The sequence below is a fragment of the Balaenoptera physalus genome, assembly GCF_965194825.1.
Source record: "Balaenoptera physalus genome assembly, chromosome: 4".
Classification (NCBI taxonomy): Eukaryota; Metazoa; Chordata; class Mammalia; order Artiodactyla; family Balaenopteridae; genus Balaenoptera; species Balaenoptera physalus.
In genome coordinates this window covers 55,504,535-55,530,544 of record NC_138891.1, presented here as the reverse complement: position 1 = coordinate 55,530,544, position 26,010 = coordinate 55,504,535, and the positions used below count along the sequence as shown (strand labels likewise).

The following is a 26,010-nucleotide window of genomic DNA, read 5'->3' as shown; positions in this document are numbered from 1 at the left end:
TTTATTTTTATAAAATCTCTTTTTCTTTTAAAACTTTTTAAAATTTTGTTTTCCTGTAAAGAAAAAAAAATCCTCAGTATATTTTTCATGTCTCAGAATAGTATAAGGAAATATAATATTTTCTTCCTTTTGGGCTAAAATATTAAGAAATAGCTTCCCTAGTTGAAGGAGTTGTAATATGTAAACTTTAAAACAATTCCTTATAAAACAGTTCAGAATGTCACATGATAAAACAATCAGGGACAACTGCAAATCAATAGCTGATTATTGGACCAAGTAAAATTCCAGACAAAATTAATGATCAATTTATTTCATGTAAGATATAATTTAATTTAAAAAATCCTTTAAAATCCACATACTATTTTCCTTCATGCTTTGCTATATTTGTAATCAGCTTTCCAAAATTTAATACCATTTATATATCTTGGAGATCAATGTTTAAATTAAATTCAAAAAATATAAAAATTTAAATGGCAGCCCCCAAACTCACACCTGGAATTTTCACACATGCATATGTCTCCACCACTGCACTCCAAAACTGTGTCTGAAAACCAGCATATGCACTATAGCTGAACTAGCATCTGCTTAATAGACTGAACAAGTCATATGCATTTTTATACATCTCAAAGGAACTTAGGGCTGGCGGCAAATGACATTGTTACTCCCCGCATCCCCAAGTGATATTTAATATTTACCTGGGCTTAACAAATGTCCCTACATCTCTTATAACACTGAAGCTGGCACACAGGGAAATCTGGCTGTGTTGATGTTATTAATGCACTATGAAATGTTGTTAGTGAATGAAAACATTGTCTCGTGAAACTACACAGGGGAAATTAGCACACTAACTTGAGATGGTAAAGAACACATAAAAGAAATAACTTACAAGGAAAATGTGATGTTAAATATGCAAATCTACATATTCAACAAGGGTCAAATTCCATTTAATATTTAAAAGTTATATTTCCCAGTTGTTTGCACAATTTATATCATGATGAAAGTACAATTCAATTTGGTTCTTCTTCTACATGCTTGAGGAAATGCATTTCTTAGGAGTAGGAAAAGGAAACTCCTCTGAGATCCTTTTATTTCTTTGAGGTATTTTTCTCCCAAATGTAACAACCACTTCTCCCCAAATGTCTAAGGTACTTTTGCAGCGTTTTATCCCCATCATATGATCACAAAAATCCTGCGAAACAATCTACTTTGATTATGCTGTACTTTAGGAAAAAAGCATTGTATACAATATGTTGATATGAATCCTGTTTCTATCCCACTCCACCCCAAGCGAATCATGCAAAGAACAGCAATATTTGGAAATAAATTATTTGTAAAAGGAAGGTTTAAAGAAGATTAAGAGGCATTATGGTTTCTTTTTCCAATTTGCCCTGGAGAATAGAAACTATAAAACAGACATGTTTCGTTTACACTTTTGGAATCTGGAAACTACACATTACAAAAGATTAAAATGAAAGAACGGGGAGGGAGGAGAAAGGCAACTTCTCTGTGTGTTGCTGAAGAAAGTTGTTTTGTTTTGGTTTTCTGAGTCATTTGGCAGCTAGAAAAACTGGAATATAAGCCAGCCACCTTGCTATGTCTCAAAAAGAAGCTGGCAACAAATACTGGGACTTCTAAGGCACCTGGCCCACAATAGAATGTTTCAAGTAAATCAGCTTTATTTGCAGCTTCATAAGCAAGGGGGAGATTTGTATATGCCTTGCCATGCAGTGAGAAGAGATGAGCCATACTGCGTACTCTTCTTGCCCATTCTGGAATTCACTCTTATTCAGGCATGCCAAAGTAACTTTCCCTTATATTTATGTAAGGCCCCATTCTTTTCAAAATGCTTTATACTCATTTCATTATCTCATTTAATTATCTTGCCAAGCCTACAGGCAGATAGTGGTGGAATTAATCCTGTATTGAAAACATTGAGTATAAACCTTACTGGGTTGTGGTCCAAGATGGCAACATAGGAAGTTCCTAAATTCACCTCCTCCCATAGATACATTGAATCTACAGCTGTACATGAAACAATTCCCTATGAAAAAAAATCCAGAAACCAGCTGAGTGACTCCTACACGTTGGAGGAACAACAAAAAACCCACATTGAAATGAATAAGAGAGGCTGAGACACACTCTTGCCATAAAACCCACCCCATCACAGTGACATACAATAGGGAAGGAACTCCCAACTCCCAATTTCTTCTTTAGGAGAGAAGGGTTTAGACCCAACATCTAGTACCCCAACTTTTAAGACTTCCACCCAAGGGACAAATCCCCAAAACATCTAGCCCTGAAAGCCAACAGGGCTGTGTCCACAAGATATACAACACTACAGCCAACAAAGAAACAGTTCCTAATGGACTCAAGAGGACTCACTTTGGTTCTCTACCTATAGCTCAGTACAGAGGAAAATGCCCATCTCCCAGCCTTTCCCTGAAAGATAAAAGATAAACTTGAATCGAAAACAAAAAGTGGAGGAATGTGCTCTTCAACCAAGATGGTGGAGTAGAAGGACGTGCTCTCACTCCCTCTTGTGAGAACACCAGAATCACGACTAGCTGCTGGACAATCATCAAGAGGAAGACACTGGAACTCACCAAAAAAGAAACCCCACATGCAAAGACAAAGGAGAAGCCACAATGAGAAGGTAGGAGGGGCGCAATCACAGTAAAATCAAATCGCATAACTGCTGGGTGGTTGACTCACAGACTGGAGAACACTTATACCACAGAAGTCCACCCACTGGAGTGAAGGTTCTGAGCCCCACGTCAGGTTTCCCAACCTGGGGGTCTGGCAACGGGAGGAGGAATTCCTAGAGAATCAGATTTTGAAGCCTAGTGGGAATTGATTACAGGACTTCGACAGGACTGGGGGAAACAGAAACTCCACTCTCGGAGGGACACACAAAGTAGTGTGCACATCAGGACCCAGGGGAAGGAGCAGTGACCCCAGGGGAGACTGAACCAGACCTACCTGCTAGTGTAGGAGGGTCTACTGCAGAGGCGAGGGGGGGCACTATGGCTCACCGAGGGGACAAGGACACTGGCAGTAGAAGTTCTGGGAAGTACTCCTAGGCGTGAGCCCTCCCAGAGTCTGTCATGAGCCCCACCAAAGAGCCCAGGTAGGCTCCAGAGATGGATTGCCTCAGGCAAAACAACCAACAGGGAGGGAAACCAGCCCCACCCATCAACAGTCAAGTGGATTAAAGTTTTACTGAGCTCTGCTCACCAGGGCAACAGTCAGTTCTACCCACCACCAGTCCCTCCCATCAGGAAACTTGCATAAGCCTCTTAGATAGCCTCATACACCAGAGGGCAGACAGCAGAAGCAAGAAGAACTACAATCCTGCAGCCTGTGGAACAAAAACCACATTCACAGAAAGAAAGACAAAATGAAAAGTCAGAGAACTATGTACCAGATGAAGGAATAAGATGAAACCCCAGAAAAACAACTAAATGAAGTGGAGATAGGCAACCTTCCAGAAAAAGATTTCAGAATAATGATAATGAAGATGTTCCAGAACCTCGAAAAAGAATGGATGCAAAGATCGAGAAGATGCAAGAAATGTTTAAAAAAGACCTAGAAGAATTAAAGAACAAACAAACAGAGATGAACAATACAATAATGGAAATGAAAACTACACTAGAAGGAATAAATAGCAGAATACCTGAGGCAGAAGAACGGATAAGTGACCTGGAAGACAGAATGGTGGAATTCACTGCTACAGAACAGAAAAAATAAAAAAGAATGAAAAGAAATGAAGACAGCCCAAGAGACCTCTGAGACAACATTAAACGCAACAACATTCGCATTATAGGGGTCCCAGAAGGAGAAGAGAGAAAGGACCAGAGAAAATATTTGAAGAGATTATACTCGAAAACTTCCCTAACATGGGAAAGGAAACAGCCACCCAAATCCAGGAAGTGCAGCGAGTCCCATACAAGATAAACCCAAGGAGAAACACACTGAGACACATAGTAATCAAACTGGCAAAAAATAAAGACGAAAAATTATTGAAAACAGCAAGGGAAAAACGAAAAATAACATACAAGGGAACTCCCATAAGGTTAACAGCTGATTTCTCAGCAGACACTCTACAAGCCAGAAGGGAGTGGCATGATATACTTAAAGTGATGAAAGGAAAGAACTTACAACCAAGATTACTCTACCCGGCAAGGATCTCATTCAGATTTGATGGAGAAATCAAAAGCTTTACACACAAGCAAAAGCTAAGAGAATTCAGCACCACAAAATCAGCTCTACAACAAATGCTAAAGGAACTTCTCTAAGTGGGAAACACAAGAGAAGAACAGGATCTACAAAAACAAACCTAAAACAATTAAGAAAATGGTCATGGGAACATACATATTGATAATTACCTTAAACGTGAATGGATTAAATGCTCCAACCAAAAGACACAGGCTTGCTGAATGGATACAAAAACAAGACCCATATATATGCTGTCTACAAGAGACCCACTTCAGACCTAGGGACACATACAGACTGAAAGTGAGGGGATGGAAAAAGATATTCCAGGCAAATGGAAATCAAAAGAAAGCTGGAGTAGCTATACTCATATCAGATAAAATAGACTTTAAAATAAAGAATGTTACAAGAGACAAGGAAGGACACTACATAATGATCAAGGGATCAATCCAAGAAGAAGATATAACAATTATAAATATATATGCACCCAACATAGGAGCACCTCAATACATAAGGTAACTGCTAACTGCTCTAAAAGAGGAAATCGACAGTAACACAATAATAGTGGGGGACTTTAACACCTCACTTACACCAATGGACAGATCATCCAAAATGAAAATAAGGAAACAGAAGCTTTAAATGACACAACAGACCAGATAGATTTAATTGATATTTATAGGACATTCCATCCAAAAACAGCACATTACACTTTCTTCTCAAGTGTGCACAGAACATTCTCTAGGATAGATCACATCTTGGGTCACAAATCAAGCCTCGGTAACTTTAAGAAAATTGAAATCATATCAAGCATCTTTTCTGACCACAACGCTATGAGATTAGAAATGAATTACAGGGAAAAAAACGTAAAAAACACGAACACATGGAGGCTAAACAATACGTTACTAAACAACCAAGAGATCACTGAAGAAATCAAAGAGGAAATAAAAAAATACCTAAGGACAAATGACAATGAAAACATGATGATCCAAAACCTATGGGATGCAGCCAAAGCAGTTCTAAGAGGGAAGTTTATAGCTATACAAGGCTACCTCAAGAAACAAGAAAAATCTCAAGTAAACAATCAAAACTTACACCTAAAGGAACTAGAGAAAGAAGATCAAACAAAACCCAAAGTTAGCAGAGGGAAAGAAATCTTAAAGATCAGAGCAGAAATAAATGAAATAGAAACAAAGAAAACAATAGCAAAGATGAATAAAACGAAAAGCTGGTTCTTTGAGAAGATAAACAAAATTGATAAACCATTAGCCAGACTCATCAAGAAAAAGAGTGAGAGGACTCAAATCAATAAAATTAAAAATGAAAAATGAGAAGTTACAACAGACACCACACAAATACGAAGCATCCTAAGAGACTACTACAAGAAACTCTATGCCAATAAAATGGACAACCTGGAAGAAATGGACAAATTTTTAGAAAGGTATAACCTTCCAAGACTGAACCAGGAAGAAACAGAAAATATGAACAGATCAATCACAAGTAATGAAATTGAAACTGTGATTAAAAATCTTCCAAGAAACAAAAGCCCTGGACCAGATGGCTTCACAGGTGAATTCTATTAAACATTTAGAGAACAGCTAACATCCATCCTTCTCAAACTCTTCCAAAAAATTGCAGAGGAAGGAACACTCCCAAACTCATTGTGTGAGGCTACCATCACCCTGATACCAAAACCAGACAAGGATACTACAAAAAAGAAAATTACAGACCAATATCACTGATGAAAATAGATGCAAAAATCCTCAACAAAATATTAGTAAACAGAATCCAACAACACTTTAAAAGGATCATACACCATGATCAAGTTGGATTTATCCCAGGGATTCAAGGATTCTTCAATATACACAAATCAATCAATGTGATACACCATATTAACAAATTGAAGAAGAAAAACCATATGATCATCTCAATAGATGCAGAAAAAGCTTTTGACAAAATTCAACACCCATTTATGATAAAAACTCTCCAGAAAGTGGGCATAGAGGGAACCTTCCTCAACATAATAAAGGCCATATACAACAAACCCATATCAAACATCATTCTCAATGGTGAAAAACTGAAAGCATTTCCTCTAAGATCAGGAATGAGACAAGGATATCCACTCTCACCACTATTATTCAACATATTTTTGGAAGTCCTCGCCACGGCAATCAGAGAAGAAAAAGAAATAAAAGGAATACAAATTGGAAAAGAAGAAGTAAAACTGTCACTGTTTGCAGATGACATGATACTATGCAGAGAGAATCCTAAAAATGCCACCAGAAAACTACTAGAGCTAATCAATGAATTTGGTAAAGTTGCAGGATACAAAATTAATGCACAGAAATCTCTGGCATTCCTATACACTAATGATGAAAAATCTGAAAGAGAAATTATGGAAACACTCTCATTTACCATTGCAACAAAAAGAATAAAATACCTAGGAATAAACCTACCTAGGGAGACAAAAGACCTGTATGCAGAAAACTGTAAGACACTGCTAAAAGAAATTAAAGATGATACCAACAGATGGAGAGATATATCATGTTCTTGGATTGGAAGAATCAATATTGTGAAAATGACTATACTACCCAAAGCAATCTACAGATTCAATGCAATCCTTATCAAGTTACCAATGGCATTTTTTATGGAACTAGAACAAATCATCTTAAAATTTGTATGGAGACACAAAAGACCCCGAATAGCCAAAGCAGTCTTGAGGGAAAAAAAACAGAGCTGGAGGAATCAGACTCCCTGACTTCAGACTATACTACAAAGCTACAGTAATCAAGAAAATATGGTACTGGCACAAAATCAGAAACACAGATCAATGGAAGAAGATAGAAAGCCCAGAAATAAACCCACACACCTATGGTCAACTAATCTATGACAAAGGAGGCAAAGATATACAATGGAGAAAAGACAGTCTCTTCAATAAGTGGTGCTGAGAAAACTGGACAGCTACATGTAAAAGAATGAAGTTAGAACACTCTGTAACACCATACACAAAAATAAACTCAAAATGGATTCGAGACCTAAATGTTAGACTGGACACTATGAAACTCTTAGAGGAAATCATAGGAAGAACACTCTTTGACATAAATCACAGCAAGATCTTTTTTGATCCACCTCCTAGAGTAATGGAAATAAAAACAAAAATAAACAAATTGGACCTAATGAAACATCAAAGCTTTTGCACAGCAAAGGAAACCATGAACAAGACGAAAAGACAACCCTCAGAATGGGAGAAAATATTTGCAAACAAATCAATGGACAAAGGATTAATCTCCAAAATATACAAACAGCTCATGCAGCTCAATATTAAAAAAACAAACAACCCAATCCAAAACTGGGCAGAAGACCTAAATAGACATTTCTCCTAAGAAGACATACAGATGGCTAAGAAGCACATGAAAAGCTGCTCAACATCACTACTTATTAGAGAAATGCAAATCAAAACTACAATGAGGTATCACCTCACACCAGTTAGAATGGGCATCATCAGAAAATCTACAAACAACAAATGCTGGAGTGGGTGTGGAGAAAAGGGAACCCTCTTGCACTGTTGGTGGGAATGTAAATTGATACGGCCACTAGGGAGAACAGTATGGAGGTTCCTTAGAAAACTAAAAATAGAATTACCATATGATCCAGCAATCCCACTACTGTGCATATACCCAGAGAAAACCGTAACTCCAAAAGACACATGCACCCCAATGTTCATTGCAGCACTATTTAAAATAGCCAGGTCATGGAAGCAACCTAAATGCCCATCAATGGATGAATGGATAAAGAAGAAGTGGTACATATATACAATGGAATATTACTCAGCCATTAAAAGGAACGAAATTGAATCATTTGTTGAGACGTGGATGGACCTAGAGACTGTCATACAGAGTGACGTAAGTCAGAAAGCGAAAAACAAATATCGTACATTAACACATGTATGTGGAACCTAGAAAAATGGTACAGATGAACCGGTTTGCAGGACAGAAGTTGAGACACAGATGTAGAGAACAAACGTATGGACACCAAAGGGGGAAAACCACGGAGGGGTGGGGATGGTGGTGTGCTGAATTGGGCGATTGGGATTGACATGTATACACTGATGTGTATAAAATTGATGACTAATAAGTACCTGCAGTATAAAAAAACAAAGAAACAAACAAAAGAACTAATACTAAACTTTCTTTGGGTTATTTGTTTGTATGGAAATATGTTAATATAAATGTTTCAGACATTACATGAAATTTCTATAATCTTATATGTTCTTGTATAATAAGTCATAATTCTAGTTATTACTTTAAAATGTATGTCTCAGAAATAACTAAATTTCTTTGTCAATTGCATTATTATGAACTTTCATCAAATCTTTAACCATGGTCATTTTTAAGTCTTTTGTCATTTACAGACAGTTCTGGATATACTCTGATGCTTTTGCAAAAATGTTCCTATAAAAGGGTTTCACCTTTAAGGAATTCATAGAAAAGACTCTGACAAGTACAGGTTTCTGGTAACTGACTATACTGCTGAACTGAATGAATAAGCATTTTCAGAACTCAAATGGAAAACTGATGAATTCATAAAAATGGTAACAAAAGATCAAGATGAAAAAAAAATTAATTACATGGGACTGAGTGAACTGATGAGTATGATTATAATTTTTGTGACTTTCTGTTTGAATAATAAAAAAAAAATCCCACAAGGACTCAGAGGCAAAAAATATACAAATCAATTTTCAATGCAAAGTAAAGGACCTGTTACAGTGGAAGATTACTGGACTGAATGTCAATATTATGACATAGTATTAGTGTCTTTCGTGTTTGGTAACTGCAATCATTGTTGCTTTTGTTGTGGTCATCCATTTATAATGCTTGGTGTCAGTTTATTTATCTCTTGTAAAAATAAAATATAGTGTGTATGTGTGAAAAAAATGGAGGAATGTGAGAGTAAAAATATAGAACATTGGTATGTTTGAACCTAAGTTATTATCAACTTAAAATGGACTGTTATAAATATAAGATGTTTTATATGAACATAATGCTAACCACAAAGTAACAACATATAATGGGCACACAAAAGATAAAAAGAAAAGAATCTGAGCACACCACTACAGAAAATCAATTCTCAAAGGAAGAGAGCAAAAGAATAAGAAAGGGACAAAAGAATTACAAAAGAGCCAGAAAACAATGAACAGAATGTCAAGAGTAAATCCATACTTATCAATAATTACTTTAAATGTAATTTGAGTAAATTCTGCAAAGAAAAAACATAAAGTGGCTGAATGGATAAAAACACAAGAGATGGTTCAACATGTGCAAATCAATCAATGTGATATACCACAGCAACAAAAGAAAAGACAAAAACCACATGATCATCTCAATAGATGCAGAAAAGCATTTGATAAAATTCAACATCCATTCATGATACAACCCCTTATGAAAGTGGGTATAGAGGGAATGTATCTCAAAATAATAAAAGCTATTTATTGCAAACCCAGAGCCAATATAACACTCAATGGTGAAAAGCTGAAAGCCTTCCTGCTAAAATATGGAACAAGACAAGGATGCACACCCTCATGACTTCTCTTCAAAGTAGTATGGGAAGTCTTAGCCACAGCAATCAGACAACAAAAGAAATAAAAGTTATTCAAATTGGTAGGGAAGAGGTAAAATTGTCATGATACGCAGATGGCATGATACTATATGTAGAAAGCCCTAAAGACTCCACACAAAAACTGCTAGAACTGATAAACGAATTCAGCAAGGTAGCAGGGTACAAGATTAACATACAGAAATTGGTTGCATTTCTTTACACTAACAATCAAATATTAGAAAGGGAATGTAAATAAATAATCCCTTTTAAAATCACATCAAAAAAAAAGTATTTAGGAATAAACCTCACTAAGGAGGTAAAAGAAGTATATGTTGAGAACTACAAAACATTAATAAAGGAAGTTGAAGATGATTCAAAGAAATGGAAAGATACCCCATGCTCTTGGATTGGAAGAATTTATATTGTTAAAATGGCCATATTACCCAAAGCAATATAAAGATTTAATGCAATACCTGTTAAAATACCCACAACATTTTTCACAGAACTAGAACAAATGATCCTAAAATTTATATGGAACCACAAAAGGCCCAGAATTGCCACATCTTGAGGAAAAAGAACAAAGCTGGAGGCATAACCCTCCCTGACTTCAGACAATACTACAAAGTTAGAGTAATCAAAACAGCATGGTATTGGCACAAAAACAGATATATGGATCAATGGAACAGAATACAAAGCCCAGAAATAAACCCACACACCTACAGACAATTAATTTTTGCCAAGGAGCCAAGAATATACAATAGGGAAAAGATAGTCTCTTCAGCAAGTGGTGTTGGCAAAGTTGGAGAGCCCCATGTAAATCAATGAAGCAAGGACACACCCTCATGCCATACACAAAAGTAAACTCAAAATGGCTTAAAGACAAATATAAGACAAGGCACCATGAAACTCCTAGAAGAGAATATAGGCAAAATATTCTCTGACATAAATTGTACCAATGTTTTCTTAGGTCAGTCTCCCAAGGCAGTAGAAATAAAAGCAAAAATAAACAAATGGGACCTAATCAAACTTATAAGTTTTGCACAGCAAAGGAAACCATAAATTAAACAAAAAGACAACCTACAGATTCGGAGAAAATATTTACAAATGATGTGACCAACCAGGGCTTAATTTCCAAAATATACAAACAGCTCATACAATTCAACAACAACAAATTAACAACCCAATCAAAAAAATGGGCAGAGACCTAAATAGACATTTCTCCAAAGAAGACATACAGTTGGCCAACAGGCACATGTAAAGATGCTCAACATCTCTAATTATTAGAGAAATGCAAATCAGAACAACAATGAGGCACCACCTTATACCAGTCAGAATGGCATTATTAAAAAGTCTACAAGTAACAAATGCTGGAGAGGGTGTGGAAAAAAGGGAACCCTCTTACACTGTTGGTGGGAATGTAAATTTGTACAGCCACTATGGAAAACAGTATGGAGGTTTCCTAAAAATCTAAAAATAGAGCTGCCACATGATCCAGCAATCCCACTCCTGGGCATATACCCAGACAAACCTATAATTTGAAAAGATACATGCACCCCTATGTTCATAGAAACACTATTTACAATAGCCAAGACACGGAAGCAACCTAAGTGTCTATTGACAGATGAATGGATAAAGAAGATGTGGTACATATATACAATGGAATATTATTCAGCCATAAAAAAGAATGAAATAATGCCATTTGCAACAACATGGACACAAATAGAGATTATCATAGTAAGTGAAGCAAGTCAGAAAGAGAAAGAGAAATACCATATATCATTTTTATGTGGAATCTAAAATACAATTCAAATGAACGTATCTATGAAACAAAGCAGACTCACAGACATAGAGGACAGACTTGTGGTTGCCAAGGGGGAGGAGGAATAGAGGAGGGAAGGACGGGGAGTTTGGTACCAACAAATACAAACTATTATATATAGGATGGATAAACAGCAAGGTCTTATTGTATAGCACAGGGAACTATATTCAATATCCTGTGATAAACCATAATGAATAAGAATATGAAAAGGTATATATATATATATATATATAAATATAAAACTGATCACTTTGCTGTACAGCAGAAATTAAACACAGCACTGTGCATCAACTATACTTCAATAAAATTTTTTAAAAACCCAAAAAATCACTTCAGTTTTAAGGGTCCACAGAAACTGAAAATGAAGGGATGGACAAAGATATTTCATGCAAATGGAAACCCAAAGAAAGCAGGGGTAGTTATACTTATTTAAGAGAAAACAAATGGGAGACAAAGAAAGTCATTATATAATGATGAGTTAATTTAACAAGAGGATATAGCATGTAAATATTTATGCACCCAACATAGGAGCATCTAAATATATAAAGTGAATATTAAGAAACCTAAAGGGAGAAATAGACAGCAATTCAAAATAGTAGGGGGAAACAAAAGAAAAAAACAACAACAAAATAGTAAGGGGCTTCTATATCCTAGTTTCAATAATGAATAGATCATTCAGACAGAAAATCCATAAGGAAACATTGGACTTAAACTACACATTAGACAACATGTACCTAATACACATTTACAGAACACTCCATCCAACAACAGCAGAATATACTTTCTTCTCAAGTGCACATGGAATGTTCTCCAGGATAGATAATATGTTAGGTCACAAAACAAGTCTTAATGAATTTGAGAAGTTTGAAATCAATCCAGCATCTTTTCCAACCACAATGGTATGAAACTAGAAATCAATGACAAGAAGAAAACTGGAAAATTCACAGATATGTCAAGATTTGGGGTGGTGAAGTATCTCATTGGCTCAGGAAGCTAAGGTCCATGACACTGGCAACTCTCTGATCCTTGACAGCAAGAACTGGGGGGGTCCTGAGTACCTGCAAGGACTGTTGGGATCCTCAGCAGCAAGAAATCAGGGCAGGTCATGGTGTACACATGCTTGAATGCAGGGTTGGCTGCAGGTGCCTGCATGATGGCAGGGGCTAGCTATAGGCACACCCACATTGGCAAGGGCCTGGAGCAGTGGCAGGGGCTGGGGGCAATTGTGGGTACACAAGCAGCTACAGGACTCATGTGGCTGTAGAGGCTAGTGCACTGTGGTGGGGTCCAGTGACAGAAGCTGGTGTCACAGCATGTAGGTTTGAACTATAGGGGCTATCTGCAGGCACAGGTAGTGGTACAGGCTTGGGTTAGGAGTCAGGACCGGCTCCCGGTACAGGGGCAGCTGTGGGGGCCTTGGTGGTCAGCGTGTACTCATGCGGCTGCAGGGGCTAGCCATGCATGAGCACACAACAGCAGAGGATGGTACTGGGAGTTGGGGTCAGTGGTGTGCAGGTGCACGGCTACACAGGGTCCAGCTGCTTGAATGAGTGGAAGTGTAGGCCAGTGACAGAAGTTGCGATCAGGTCCTTTGTGTAGTGCCCTGAAAGGCTGGGGAAGCTGGTCACTCATTCTGTTCTCTATTTTCCTACAAAGACAACTATCTCTGGCCAGGATGTTCCCTCTTGGCTCTGAGCAGGGCCGGCCTGGGGGATGGAGTGATACAGGCAAAATGTGTTATTTGTGTGTGGTTATTTTCAGGTTATTTTGCTCCACTATGTGCTAAAGCTTCTTAAGTGGACTCCTGAGGTTTCCCAGAGCTATTTTCATTCTGAGATAGCTGTCTAATTGTTGTCTTTGTGGGGAGATGGAGGCTGGTATCTCCTACTCTGCCATCTTGGTGATATCACTCCCCTGAGCTGTCTGAAATTCCATTATAATAACTTCACAAGCACACCATCTGCCTCAAGAACCCTGGGTCCTTTTTTCTTCACTCTTTGCAGACCAACCTACCTATGATCAGAGGGTAAAAGAAGAATACATTAGAATGAAAAATATTGTTTTACAGAAGTAAAAGTGTTCAAAAAAATAAAAGGATTATACTAAGAAATGAGTTAATGAACACCACAATGCAAAACTTTTCCTCTCTTATTAAATACTACTGATGTCTCTAAAATTACTGGTTTCATAGGTGTTAGGCTAGATCAGGTTGTTGAAAGAAAATAATTACTAATAGAGACTTCTTTTAGATTTTAAGGGTAATAAAGGCAAATCATAGTTATCCCATATAAAAGTTTCACTTTATTCAGCTTGAAATATTTTTGGTTGTATTTATAGGTTCAAAGGAGTGTTTTCAGAAATTTAATAAAGGGAAACATATATACACACATATACTTTTTTCTTATACTGTGTAAATAACAAACTGTTGCCTTGTTGGAAGGTATTTTTATAGTTTCTGACTTTGTCATAAATCTTTCCCTTACTGACCAGTCTAGAGAGACAAAAAATATATATATATATATTTACTAAACTCTGAATATATAAGTAGGGTCATTCTCCACCCACCCCCTCCAACTCACTTATTGTATCTCATTGACCAGTATGATGACTGTACTGGCAATAAATATATTAGATGACTTTACTAGTTAATACACGAATACTGCAATTAGACATAAATAGGTTCACTAAAGCAAAACCATAGATTACCATGGTTCCATAATGTAATTTCTTTTTAGTTACAAGCAGAGGCACTCAGTAAACGTGTGGTTTGTTCCATTTTTATCATTCCAAATTAAAGTAACCATAGTTTATACCTCATCCCTAAGCTGTTAAGTTAAACTATCATTGTGGGATTGTTACTATGTCCTTAGTCAGACTTAAAATGCGGTATCGCCGCACTCTAGAAGGTAGCGCTGTGAGATAATCTTAACACCTGTTTTATAGGTTAGTGTGAGAAAGAAATTAAGAGAGACTGGATCGCTATGGCATGGTGTGACATAATATGACAAATAGTAGATGAATCATGAACCATCCCACTAGTAGTTATTGAGCCTTTATTGTGTGATCATCATTGTGCTGAGGGAGAAAAGAGAAATATAAAACAGTTTCTCCTCTTAGGACTTACTTTACTGTTAGAGACAAGTCTTGCCACTTTTACACAATGGGAAAAAGAAATTAACAGTACAAAATTAGAACACATGAATCTTTTGTTTTCCTAGAAAGCACCATTTTCTACTCCACTTTTAACACACCATGGGCTTATCAAACATGCATATTTTTTGGGCTCAAGCATCTAGAGTGTAAAAGGAGAAAGATATTCCAGACATGGGGAACAAAATGATCAAAAAACCCTGGGGTAGAAAGAAGCATAGACTTTTTAGAGAAACATGAAACAACCGATGTGAGTGAAGTGGAGTTCTTGGTTAGTGGGAAGGAACTTTGCTTGTGGGACAGGGAGTCAGAAAACCCTAAAACTCAGCCGAGGCATATGGCCATGATTCAGTGATCTGTAGGGAGTCCTGCCCCCTTCCCTCTGCTTTCAGAGCAGAGGCAACATCTGATAAATTATGGCCTGCTGAGAGTCTTCATGAAGTGATTTTGTGGTGCATGGTGCCCTTCAGGCTGTTATGTTCATCCTGAAGTGACCTGACTCTGTTTTATGTCCCTTTATGGTATAGTAGAAAACCCCCTATTTAGCAAAAAATGCCCTGTGGATAAAAAACTTCAGGGTAGCCAACCATGGGCAGGGGAACTCAGTGGATCTCTCTGGAGATGAGCAGAGCTTCCCAGTCTCTAGGACCCCTTTCCAGAGCTGGGATGTCAGTAGGGGAGAGGAAGCAAGGACATACTCCTGACATACCCAGCCAGTTTAACCAGCAAAAGGAGAAATTAAATGGTACTACACAAAATTAATGCACAAAATCTACATACCTCTAATATGGCTAAAGTTTAGTATTAGGACTCTAATTATGTCTCATCTGGAATACTCCACAAACTCCCTAGTTGATCTAAATGTCTCCTATAACCCATTCTCTACATTATAGCTAGAGCTATGCAGTTAATTATTCAAAATATATTTCTCATGCACCTCCCAAAATACAGAATTGTCTGTGCCACTTCCTTTCTATTGCTCCTTTTTAGCTTTGAGAAAATTGATGGTATCCAATGCTCAACTCAAAAACCTATAATCTGGCAAGTCTATTTATGGAAAAAATGACTTGAAAATAAAACTTTCTTAGAAAATCAAGGACTTATATATCCCCACAAAAAGTATCACTTCATATCAAACCCACACATCACAGAAACCAGTGAGCAAAACTTAAATGCTACAACTGCTCCCTCAGCCCTAACAGGGTCTGCCCTGTGAAGGTTGCATATGGAAGTGGAGACACACAATCACCTTGGAAGAAACTTCCAGTTGTTGCCAAATAATTTAATTTTTATTTTATATTGGGATATAGTTGATTTACAACATTATGTTAGTTTCAGGTGTACAGCAAAGTGGTTCAGTTATATATATACATATATCCATTCTTTTTCAGGTTCTTTTACCATATAGGTGATTACAGAAGACTGAGTAGAGTTCCCTGTGCTGTATAATAGGTTCTTGTTGATTTTCTATTTTATATATAGAAGTGTGTATATGTTAATCCCACACTCCTAATTTATCTTGAGGGCTCCTTTCTGTGGAGTTTTTTTTTAAATTAATTTATTTTATTTATTTATTTTTGGCTGCGTTGGGTCTTTGTTGCTGCGTGCTGGCTTTCTCTAGTTGCGGCAAGCGGGGTCTACTCTTCCTTGCGGTGTGTGGGCTTCTCATTGCGGTGGCTTCTTTTGTTGTGGAGCACGGGCTCTAGGCTCATGGGTTTCAGTAGTTGTGGCTTGTGGGCTCTAGAACGCAGGCTCCGTAGTTGTGGCGCATGGGCTTAGTTGCTCCGCGGCATGTGGGGTCTTCCCAGACCAGGGATTGAACTCGTGTCCCCTACATCGGCAGGCGGATTCTTAACCACTGAGACACCAGGGAAGTCCCTCTGTAGAGTTTTGATGAGATGTTTAGAAGGCCTTGCCAAAGACCTTGTTTCCACTGTTCTGCACACACATTTGTGAAGCTCAATAGTAGGGGGGAGAAAAAGATGGGAATATTGTTACAGAATCCCTAAGCTTCCAGGAAAGAAATGGTTCAAGACCCCACCCTTTCCTTCTTAAGATTTCAGAGATATTAGACTAGTTTTGATGGGCTGAGGTAGTCTCAAATGAAATTTACTGATAGCAAAGGTTTTGAAAAATCAATGAAGAATTCCAAAAGCTACTGAGAGGAAAATTCATTTTCAGGAGAAGAACGATTTTAATCAAGGAAAATATATGGGATATTTCATTCCTAAAATTTGTGGCTTTTCTTACGAACTCCTTGTGACTGATCCTGTCTGGCCTATGGGCCTAGTGCAGAAACAGTACATGTGAACGTAAAGACCTATGTTAGCAAGAGTGGTAAACTTGGAGACCCAGCATCGTTGTGCAGTGGAACACCCATGGCTCTGGATACCACAGGAAGAGCGAGTCCTTTTCTCTCCAGCACCCTGAGAACTACTTTTTCAGTCACCACCATGTCTCCTACAGCTGCCGAGGGCTGAGCAAGAATTCTGGGACATGAGGTTTGGGGGCTGATACGTGTTTTCACTGCAGAGCTGCTGCAGCTGACAGACCATGCAAAAGCGCGCTGGATCCCTTGGATATGGTGGCAAATTGATGGAATATGAATTAAAGACAGGAGGTATATAGGTGGTATGTCTCCACAGCGATTTAATTTGATGATTAAAGGCATGTCCCCCTAATTTGTCTCCTAAACAGACAAAGGTATATTTTTTACAGAGGCACACTAACCACCTGTGAATGCCAGGGCATTAAAGAACCAAGAAGGCCGCCTCTGCTAGCAAGAAACTAATTGATGAGTAGTACAAATTCCCTGATTCTATCCTCCTTTCCAGCCTCTGCTCCTGCTGGAAGCCCATCCCCTCTCTGTGTTCTCAGTCTAAACTCTGACCACACAAGTTTATCATGAGCCTTACTTTGGCTTCCCCCAGAAATTTTGTTTGACACAAAATTTGAGTACAAGTAGTACTCTGAGAGGTGAGGGTAACAGAATGAGGAGAGACAAGAAATGGAAGATGGCCTATAGAACGCATTTGGTCAAGTCACCTACCACTGTGGGTGACCAGAGCTTAACCCTGTTGGGGCAAACCTGAGAGCCAGTATAAATTAGGTTCCTCAGAATCTTCTCTTAAAAAGAGTAAGGGATCTGGGTCTTGTTTCCCCAGCTCCCATTAGTCATTGGATGAGGGCTGCTTCATGGAGTTGTTAAATCTTTAACCGTCTGGACTGTTGTCCATGGCTGAAGAGAGCCTTAGGCAAAGAAATGGAAATCTATTGCTAAAATAGAATGCTTACTTCCTATTCCCAGACCACAAAGTATCTGATATAATTTTTTTTAATGTTAAGATATCTTTTCTCTTTCAGTGACTGTTATCACCCATTTGTTATTAAATTGTAGCAGAGAAAACATATTTACAGATTAACTTGGAAATAATCAAGTTACTAGTATTTTTAGTGATTATTCTTTAGTGCATTTAGTCATAGTTTTGACTCTATAACCCAGTTGTATTTTATGTTAGTTGTGTTGTTCTTAGAGAGGGACCACTGTATATTGATATGTCTTAGCTCACTGAAAAAAGACACTTTAAGATACCAACTTTTATTTTATACCACGTTTAGTAGTAATTTGCAAAGAGCTGTATGTATGTGCTGACTGACAAAGTAAAAATTAAGTATCTTTATTATATTTCACTAATAAGTAACTTCAGCACAGTATTAATAATAATAATAACAATAGCAGGTAACATTTATGAGCTCTTGCCATGTGTCAGGCATTATTCTAAATTGTTTACATGAATTAATTCATTTAATTCTCACAATAGCCTTATTCTGTTTTACAGATGAGAAAACAGAGGATTGCTCAGTTAAGTAACTTTCCCAAGGCCACTTAGGTAGTACTTGGTAATTCTGAGATTTGAGGCCAAACATTCTGGCTGCAGAATATGGACTCTTACACTAAATTGCATTTTTTTTTTCTTTCTTTTCCAATCCCTCCAAACTAGGAGGGATTCAACAAGTTAACAAATCAGGAATACCAGTGGCCAATGAGACAACATTTACCCAACCTGAATACATGATTCTAAGAAATAATCATTGGCTGATTATACCTACCAGGCATACTTAAAATCAAGACCACAGGTAAGACTATCAGGAATTATAACTTTCGACACTTGTCAATTCTCATGCTTTCCTGAGCCTAGAAAACTGGATGTAGAGATGTATGAAATAAAAATTTTTTTCTGAGATGCCCTTAGCAAATTAAATATTTTCTCATTTTTCTTACAATAAACAGCATTGATTAGATAAGTATCAAACGCAACTGGAAGAGTGAGGGTAATGAACAAGGAGGATCAGTTCGTATGCATAATGAATGGTATCTATCTTAGGAGACTGTAAGTTATTATTGCTTACAGTAATAATAATAATAACTGTAAGTTATTATTACTCCAACTTTGAGTTCTTTGAACAAGGCTTAGGGAAATACTTTAAAACTAACATGAACACTTACCAAACGGTTATCTGTGATAACCCATCCATCCATATTCATACAGCTTGAAGGCATTTCTAGTATTAAATCAATATTTACTGGGCACAGCTAATATGTCAGAGACTATGTTAGCTGCTGGGGATTTTCAGGCTTTTCTCATGAGAGGAAATAGATATTGACTATGATTATTTAATAGTTAAATGCTATATGGTATTCAGGGATGCTAAGGCATCTGAGGGAATCAGGAAAGGCTTCCTTGGGAAAATTCCTTCTGTGGGGAAGGCACTGTGCTGGACTGTATACCCTATAGGAAGAATGAAAAGCAGATTTGATGCAAAGCATGTGCTGTACTATCAGCTTACACAGGGTTGCTTAGTTGAATTTTACATATCTTCACCATAATAATAAAATTAAAATGTTAAAAAATATATTTTATTGTTTATCTTGTGTATATTTCATGAAAGTTTCTTTGAAAGAAAAATTCACCTCTTTGGGTAGGCAGAGCTAGCTACCCTCCCTCAGCTCTCCCAACATCCCTAACACAACAGAAATCAAATTCTCCGTTGTTGCAGGTAACGTTAACAGCTCTGGCGTGGCAAACAGGGTTGGGGTTGTTTATTTTTAAAAGGGTAATTGTATGTTTACTAAATCATGCACTTGGTAAATTATCCAAAGTAATTAATCACGGGGAGAAAGATTAGAGAATTGATTTAGCAGAGTTTGTAATAATGCAAAAGAAACATACATCAAATATACATAATGCAATAAGACAGAGAGGCCAATGGTTTCCTATTTATAGCTTATTTTTAGATATTGCCTTTTCAGAGCATAATGCTGGATATCTGTACGTGCAAAATAATGTGGTTTTAGTTTGCTCTTTAAGAATTTAATAAAACAGTGCTTCAGTAAATGATAAAGACAGCATTTCTTCTTAACATCCAATCATTAAACAAAGGATATTTTGGTGGTCATGGATTCAACCCCGTATGAAGTCAATTATTTAGTTAATAGATTAATATTATCATTTTGATATAAATTAATATAATCACTTCCTTCTGTATGTTCTAGTTAAAAAAAAAGCAACAAAAAGTAAAGTAAACCTTCATTCTACTATAGATTTGAACATTGGGTAAAATTTTACTTTTCTAAAAATAGTATTTTTAGAATATTGTTCTATTTTTTTCACAAAAATATTAACATAGAAATATAATGACATCATGTTTCTATAATGTAGAGTCAATAAGGGCAATAGAGAAAGGTAGAGATATGAGAATGAAAAAATAAACCAATTATTCTTTCAAACTTGCCGTTTCTACTTAGAGATGCTTTGAATGATGGCCAAAATATATGTGACCCTTACTGTATGCAAGTATATTATTAATACAGTTTCATTTCTGGCTGTAAATGCAATAAATGTTGTAGATTACATCCTACAGAATGAGACTTGACATTTTAAAAATAGTGAAAAAAATAGTAAAAAAACCCCACAATAGCTTTAGATCCTTTGATTTGTGATTATACTCCTGATAAGTTTCTCATGCCAACCTTCTCTGAACTAGATGCTACTGTTCAGTTGAATCCAAATATATATATATGTATCAATAAATAAGGACTTGCACAAAGAGAGAACACAGTCTAGTTCTAGAATTTCCATGATTTTTCTCTCCTTCTTTGCAAGGCAGGACTCTTACAGCTCCTTGATTCTCAAACATCCCAGGATGCCCCCCAGAACAACATAGACCAACAATTCAAGAATTTTTTAATATTATTATCGTTAACCAGGGTGATATGATCTTTAATTTTATAATTAATTAATTCTAGAACACTTTATCTTAGAGATATTTATTTTGAAGGAGTGCTTATATAAAGCACCTACAATTCAAGAGTCCTGGAGTAAGTGCTAACAATGTGAAGCAGTTCTTGTAGTCAAGGGGTTTATGGGTTGGAAGCCAAAATATTAGCAAAGAAAAACAAAAAGAGCATTCCAAGAGATATATCCAAAAGGTCAAATGAGTAAAGCAGTGACAAGAAAAAACAGTGATCATTATGGACAGCAAGAGCCCAAGAACACTTCTTGGAGATTTCACTTCTTTTGGACCTTAAGAAAGTAGACAATTTAGAGAGGTAGGGAAATCTGAAGGCAGCACTCTCAGAAAGATGAAAAGGCAAATGCAAGTTCTGATTCCAAATACTACATCAGTTTTGATGGAAAGAAGATTCTTTTAAAGGAGAAAAGGAAAATAAGGTTGGAGAAGACTATATTGTAAGAGACCTCTGTTCTTGTTAATGGGTTCCTTATAAAGGAGAAAGATATTCCATTTACACTGAGATGTCTTGACAAGTTAAAAAACAAAAAAAGCTTTTTTTTTAAAGCAACAATATATGATTAATAATAAATTAATCTGGAAAAAAGCGGATACCATTCTAAAGCCTGATCTGGAAAGGTAAAAATAAGGTTTTCATTTCTTCATTTCATCTGATAATTGGTAATTTGTGTTTCCATGTTGCCACCATCACCTAAGATCATAGTATTGGAATGTATGTTGTTAAAAACATGATGACCTTCAATTTGGAATGTATAGATTTATTCCTTGCACCTCTGTGGGTCTTGGTTCCCTTATCTGCAGGACCTTATTCTCTTGAATTTTAAAAGTCGTGGTTGGTTATTGAGGGGTACTGAAAGTATTGAGAGATTTAATCCAATAACAAAAGTTTGGGGCTGTCTAAAGAGCTTACTGTGGCTATTCTGTAGAACCTGAAGTGGATTTTAACCAACCATCATGTTTGCCATGACAAACTCCATGATTTGTGGGCAGCTCACTTTCATAGATGCTGTGAACTTATTAGGGTACCAGGGACTGAAAGCTCCTACCATGGCTAGGCACGAAAATAACCACTTGCATAAGTTGTCTCACAACAGGAGGTCAACACGGAACTGACAAGCTGCTTCCAAAACCAACCAGAAGAATTTGGGAGGGGCCAAAAAGAGGGAGGAGACGCCAGCCCATAATATGTCCGGCCAACCTCCTAGAAACCCTCGCTCTGTAACCCATCTTGAATGAGAGATGTGCACGCTACCAGGAAGGGCCCTGAGTCAAACCAAATATAGGCATGAGTAAGATGAATGGCCAGAGACAACCTGGAGGCTAACCCCATCTCCATAAAACCCCAAACTGCGAGCCACCAGGCGAGCCACCCTTACTCTGCTGCTCTCCACTCGAGCATCACTTTCCAATAAAGTCTTTTACTTTGTCAGTACATGTGTCTCCTCGGACAATTCATTTCTGAGTATTAGTCAAGAGCCCACTCTCGGGCCCTTGAAGGGGTACCTCTTTGGTAACAAACTGAGCAGTCTCTTCCACAAGGAGGAGAGCTTGTATAAAGGCTGGGGTTCAGCAAAGCCTGTCACTAGTTGCTGATTGAGATGCAGGGGAATGCATCTTTCCACAAGCTTCAGGAATCCTGCTTCCTTTGCTTTCAGAAGTTTGTGCTATCTTTGTATTTTCAGCTCCTCAGAGAAAATAGGAACATTATAGTACCCCACACTGAATAATATTTCTTTTCACTCTTTGCAAAGAAACTAGTTCGATAAAGAGATGATATGGTAAATTTATGGGTTTTAAAGGAGTATTAATTGAAAATCTATGTGCCAGAACTTTCATTAATACTGTGAATACATGATTTCATTTAATTTTACCAGCAAACCTGCCAGATTTCATTAAGAAATGATGGTAACAATGTAGATTGGAGCAAGGCTATGAAGGGCCTGGTAGGTTACAGAAAAGAATTCAAACTTTATATTGCAGACCAGAATATCTTGGTGGCTGGTCTATCTGCATAAGAAGCACCCATGAAACTTTTTAAACTGCAAATTCGCCACCATGCCCTTCCATCCACCCTACTCGCACAAGATTCTAACTCAGCTGATCTTCATAGAGATGCTGGAATTCACCATTTTAAAATAAGCACCCCTGCTGATTCTGATGCAGGTGGTTGAGAGATCAGACTTTGAGAACCAGCACTGTATAAAGTAAAATCCAATAAAGGATGTTTGTACGAGGTACTGACATAATCAGATTTACATATAAGTCTATAATGTTACCAAATTTCTATATAGAAAGTCTTGAAAAGGTATATATGAATGAGAGGTCATAACTGGTTTATAACAAAGTACATACATAAATAAGAGGAAACATAAGAAGACATTCAGCAAACTTGAGAACAAAGCAGTAAAAGCAATTCTGAAAAGCTCATTAAAGCATTCAGTTAATTTTTAACAATAGGAAAAATGTATCGAGTAATAGAAATATAGTTTTCTCCATTTAAAATGCCATTTATCTAGTGGAAACAGCATCAAAAGGCTATACTTAGTTATGTGCCTGTTTTATTTTTCTTTTCATGTATGATAAGTTGCTAACAATGTATCATTTTTAAAGAAGACAGGGGAATCCAGTGCCCCTCCATTCAACTTATTTAGAAGATTGGGGACACAAACTGGGTCAGGCTGTAGTGAACTATCTCATTTACTTAGGTAGATTAAGAAGTGCTGAGGTTTTATTATTTCAGATCTATATTATGGCATTCATGTAATAAATAAGATAGCTTTGTCTGCATTTCTTTAATGGAAAAAAATTAATTGCTAGGCAACATATCCTTGTGAAATATATAATTTAAATATATATTTATAAGTTACAAAACTAATCCCCATAAGGTCAAACATTTTACATAAACTTATGGAGAAGCAAATGGTGAAAGAAATCTTAGCTGTCTGATCTTATCACCTCAATTTGCAGATAAAGAAATAGGGGTGGAAGACTGAAATGATTTGCCTAACATCACATAGCTGTTTAGAGGCAAAACTAGAACTGAGGTTAAGACCTTCAAACTCTCAGTACATTGCTTTTTACATAACAAAATGTTAGAAGTAGAATCCAAATCGTGTGTGTGTGTGTGTGTGTGTGTGTGTGTGTGTGTGTGTGATGAAAATATGGAGGAATAATGGGAAATTTGGTAAGCACACCATGTACACAAGAAGTACACAAATGACCGTGGGCTATTAAATTTGCCCCTTGCATTAGCACGGCACATCCACTCTAATGCATTAAAAATAATCTCCTGAGTCCATTATTCTCCAACTCCTCTAGAAGTAAACTGACGGTCCTCTCTAGGGCATCAGCTTCTGTCATCTAGTTATACTCTATCTATTCACCCCACCTTCTGTCCTAGTTCTTGTCCTGTACCAATTTATCCTCAGTTTCTGTGTACCCTTAGATAATTTCTGATCTCTCACTTTCTGAGAAAAGTGTGTTAAAAATCCTACATTGTGATTGTGGATGTATTGATTCCTTCTTACAATTTGATCATTTTTATTTTGTATATATGTTGGTTGGTGCTAACATATTTGGAATTCTATATCTTCCTGGATAATTATTCCTTTTACCCTCATGAGATAATCCTGTAATTAAATGTCTCTATATGTGAGTTTTAAAGTATATTTGGTCTGGTGTTGATAATCCTACATCAATTTTCTTTAATATTTGTCTGATATATCATTTTTATTTTAAAAAATCTCTTTACTTTAAGGTTTTCTGTCTCATAATATTTTGTATAACTTGAAATTAGCACATAACTACATTTCTTGAAATTAAAAAATCCTGTCTGACAAATTTTCTTTCAACTGATTTAACCTATTTATAGTTATTATAATTTCAAATATATTTTCATTTATTCTATTATCTTATTCTGTATTTTCTAGACAATGAGCTCTCTTTTTTTTCTTTTCTCCTTTTGAAGTCCATAAGTTTGGCTGAGTTTTCTTTTTTCCCTTTCCTATCTCTTCTTTCTCTATTAAAACCAGGCTTCTTGTTTACACTCACAATACCAGCCAGCATCCTAGAGGCCTGTGGCAATGTGGTCTTCAAACTCACTTTGAACCATTCTCCCTCTCAGTCACTTTCATTTCCCAGGACAGTCGAAGGTCTTTCCTGCCTTTACAAATTCCCATATGATTTTCCCACTAATAAAAGTGCTCTATTTCCAATTATTTGTGGAGCTGACTCCTTCTCATTCTTTAAGCCTCAGTTTAATTTTGAGCTTCTTAGTCAAGCTTCCATGTATGATTCTTCCTATTTCCCCTAACATTCTTCTCTGAGTTCTCTGTTTATTACTTGTATAGGACTTTTATTAATATATGTATATAGTTACTTGTTTGATTTTGTCACCATTGATTATATATATATAAGTTCTTTGAGGGCAGCTGTCCACTATATATATACCCAGTACCTTCCACAGTTCGTTCCTCACAGTAATGTTAAAGGAACATTCATTGAATGAATAAAGGAATTGTAAAGCTAGTCATGTCTATATCTCCAAATATTTAAGTATCCATTGTACAGTCGTATGTTGAATTTTTTGACTCTCCAGCGTTCTTTGATGAATTACCACCAGATCACAAAGGAAAAATACATAAAATCATTTAATAAGAGTATTTGAAATATCTACACAAAAATTTACTACTATACATATAGGTAACAATTAGAGATAAATCAAGGAAAAAATATGAGGTTTTGAAGACATTAGTATTATATTAAGCATTTTAAACATCACCTAAAGGGAGTTCGTACATGATTGAACAAAACAGAGTAGAATGAACAGTGGGGTATCAGTCAGTGAAAATGGACTCTTAACCCTAGCTCTGTCACTATCCATGTGTCCTTAAAACTAATTCTCTAGGCCTTGTTTTTTTTTTTTT

General features: G+C 36.7%; 1 protein-coding gene across 5 annotated transcripts in view; it reads right to left on the bottom strand.

The window, feature by feature from the left end:
* NAALADL2 (N-acetylated alpha-linked acidic dipeptidase like 2) overlaps positions 1 to 26,010 on the bottom strand; it is a 1,434,969-nt gene that overhangs the window by 112,516 nt on the left and 1,296,443 nt on the right. The window lies entirely within an intron of this gene.